Source organism: Nannospalax galili, unplaced genomic scaffold (genome assembly GCF_000622305.1).
Source record: "Nannospalax galili isolate Female #2095 unplaced genomic scaffold, S.galili_v1.0 scaffold3005, whole genome shotgun sequence".
Classification (NCBI taxonomy): domain Eukaryota; kingdom Metazoa; phylum Chordata; class Mammalia; order Rodentia; family Spalacidae; genus Nannospalax; species Nannospalax galili.
In genome coordinates, this window is record NW_008352538.1 from 15,555 (window position 1) to 18,706 (window position 3,152).

The following is a 3,152-nucleotide window of genomic DNA, read 5'->3' on the forward strand; positions in this document are numbered from 1 at the left end:
GCGCCTGGGGTTTGTTTATCCCCCCGCAGGAAGCTTTGCCCCCCCCCCCCCCGTGTCCTGACAGAATCTGTGTGACGTCACAGACATCAGACTCCCGACATGCTATGAGGAACGCAGGCTTGAGAACATTTCGGTGAATTTAGCAGAATGTCAGGAAGCTTGAGAAAATTTGAAAAAATTTGAGAAAATTTCAGTGGATTTCAGAAAATTTCAGTGGATTTCAGAAAATTTCAGTGGATTTCGGAAAATTTCAGTGGATTTTGGAAAATTTCAGTGGATTTAGGAAAATTTCAGTGGATTTAGGAAAATTTCAGTGGATTTGGGAAAATTTCAGTGGGTCTAAGAAAATTTCAGTGGATTTAGGAAAATTTCAGTGGAGGATTTAGGCAGTGGGTCTAAGAAAATTTCAATGGATTTCAGAAAATTTCAGTGGATTTCGGAAAATTTCAGTGGATTTAGGAAAATTTCAGTGGATTTCAGAAAATTTCAGTGCATTTTATGTGAAATTTTCAATGGATTTTATGTGAAATTTTCAATGGCTTTTATGTAAACATTTCAAAGAATTCAACAAAATTTCAATAGATTTAGGGAAATTTCCATGGATTTGAGAAAATTCCAGCGGATTTAGGGAAATTTCAAGGACCTGACGAGGTCACACGCACTTTGCCACTCAACCCACGAAGGCAGTGACGTCACTGCGTGGACTTGCCCACAGGTGGAGAGCGGACGTCGCTTTCCAGCCCTGGGATGAAGCACTTGGGAGAAGCAAGTCACAGAGAGGGAGGCGGGCGCTGGGTTCGAGGAGGGCTAGCCCAGACTCACGGGGCCGGGGCTTTGGGCCTGAAGTGACGCAGAGCATCATGGGAGCACAGGGTGGGGCAGACCTGCTGACACCATGGCGGACAGGTAGTAGAGAGAAGAGACTGGGGTCCCAGTGTCCCCTTCAAGGACCCGCCCCTGTGACGTCACTTCCTCCCCTCGCCCTAAGTTTCCCAACCTGCCATAGCCCAGGGATCTGTGACTCCATCCGTGGGTTAGCCAGAGATGACGTCACAGCCCTCGGACCTCCCATAGCCCAGGGATCTACCAGCCACGGGAGACAGCGATGACGTCACAGCCCTCATGACGCCATCGCCTCCCAAGTCGGAGCTGCGGGCAGAAAATTCCGGTTCCCACCATGGCCTGGGCCGGTCGTTCTCTCTGTTCTCACCTTAGGGACAGGGTGTCGTGTAGCCCAGGCTGGCCGGACGCCGTGTGGCCCGGGCTGGGCTCAGACCGTCGGTGTAGCCCAGGCTGACCCTGATTTCCTCACTGTCCCGCTCCTCCGTGTACGTGTCGGCCTCGCACACTCCGTGCACCCGGTGCTCAGTCCTCCCCGCCCGGCTGATTTCAGAAAATTTCAGTGCATTTTATGTGAAATTTTCAATGGATTTTATGTGAAATTTTCAATGGCTTTTATGTAAACATTTCAAAGAATTCAACAAAATTTCAATAGATTTAGGGAAATTTCCATGGATTTGAGAAAATTCCAGCGGATTTAGGGAAATTTCAAGGACCTGACGAGGTCACACGCACTTTGCCACTCAACCCACGAAGGTAGTGACGTCACTGCGTGGACTTGCCCACAGGTGGAGAGCGGACGTCGCTTTCCAGCCCTGGGATGAAGCACTTGGGAGAAGCAAGTCACAGAGAGGGAGGCGGGCGCTGGGTTCGAGGAGGGCTAGCCCAGACTCACGGGGCCGGGGCTTTGGGCCTGAAGTGACGCAGAGCATCATGGGAGCACAGGGTGGGGCAGACCTGCTGACACCATGGCGGACAGGTAGTAGAGAGAAGAGACTGGGGTCCCAGTGTCCCCTTCAAGGACCCGCCCCTGTGACGTCACTTCCTCCCCTCGCCCTAAGTTTCCCAACCTGCCATAGCCCAGGGATCTGTGACTCCATCCGTGGGTTAGCCAGAGATGACGTCACAGCCCTCGGACCTCCCATAGCCCAGGGATCTACCAGCCACGGGAGACAGCGATGACGTCACAGCCCTCATGACGCCATCGCCTCCCAAGTCGGAGCTGCGGGCAGAAAATTCCGGTTCCCACCATGGCCTGGGCCGGTCGTTCTCTCTGTTCTCACCTTAGGGACAGGGTGTCGTGTAGCCCAGGCTGGCCGGACGCCGTGTGGCCCGGGCTGGGCTCAGACCGTCGGTGTAGCCCAGGCTGACCCTGATTTCCTCACTGTCCCGCTCCTCCGTGTACGTGTCGGCCTCGCACACTCCGTGCACCCGGTGCTCAGTCCTCCCCGCCCGGCTGTGTTGCGACCTGGGCACTGGTACTTAAGTCACCTCCCCTCGAGGTGCTGTGCGCAGTGGTGTCGGGTCCTGCTCCCCGCGTCCTTACCTCAGGCCGTGCCTAAGGACAGAAGCGGGAGGAGCCGGTGGCAGGAGTGCTGTCAGTACCGAGCCCGAGTACCGAGTCAGCACCTGCAGGCTGACACCACGATCCTCTAGGAGTGAAAACCGTCCGGTTAGTCTGGAAACTCGGATGCGTGACTCCGACCTGGGGCTGCGCCTCTCCACCCAGAACCGGCCCAAGCCGGATTGGGTGCTGCCTCCACCCCCATCCCAGATAAGGCTTTCAGTAAGATACACACGTGCACACGTTCCTGAAACCGCCTCTGTAGCACCGCCCGCATCGAGCCTCTGAGGTCCAACCTCGGCTACGTCGTGCACAACAGCCAGCCTCGCGCCACGCTGGCACCTCACCCCTCACCCTCCAGAAAGTGTCCGCCCGGCGTTGACTCGCACCCCGTCTCCCCCCGAAGTCCGGGGACCCCCCCTCCCTCCCGCCCGCAGCCCGAGTTCCTTACCTGCCGCACGCTCGGCTCCCGGCGGGAGTTTCAGGGCGGTTTGTCCCCGTGTGCAAACACCAGCGCCGCTGCACACGGCCCGACCCCGGGCTACGCGGCGACCCTGGACCCGCGTGATGGGCTCCCGACCGGCCCCAGGCGGCTCGTTCCGGCTGCGAGCGGCTTGGCCTCCAGGTTGGGAATTCGCCGGGCCGCGCTCTCAGGAGGCTTTTCCTCCCCAACCGGAAGGCGCCGGGCGGATCCGGACCGGCGGCCGCGGCGCGAACGTCCAGGTTTCAGGAGGCCCCGCCCCCACCC

At 57.4% G+C, this 3,152-nt stretch overlaps 1 protein-coding gene across 3 annotated transcripts in view; it reads right to left on the minus strand.

The window, feature by feature from the left end:
• Arse (arylsulfatase E) overlaps positions 1-3,125 on the minus strand; it is a 12,552-nt gene extending 9,427 nt beyond the window's left edge. Inside the window, exons 1-2 of one of the 3 annotated variants that reach the window (XM_008849560.3) lie at positions 2,856-3,125; positions 2,387-2,492 (exon numbers count right to left, since the gene is read on the minus strand). The gene's annotated coding sequence lies outside the window, so the exon portion shown is untranslated. Of the gene's footprint in view, positions 1-1,210; positions 1,379-2,123; positions 2,493-2,855 lie in introns of those variants that run through there. The other 2 variants (XM_017802324.2, XM_008849561.3) reach the window with 2 other exon arrangements.
• Positions 3,126-3,152: the final 27 nt, after the last annotated feature.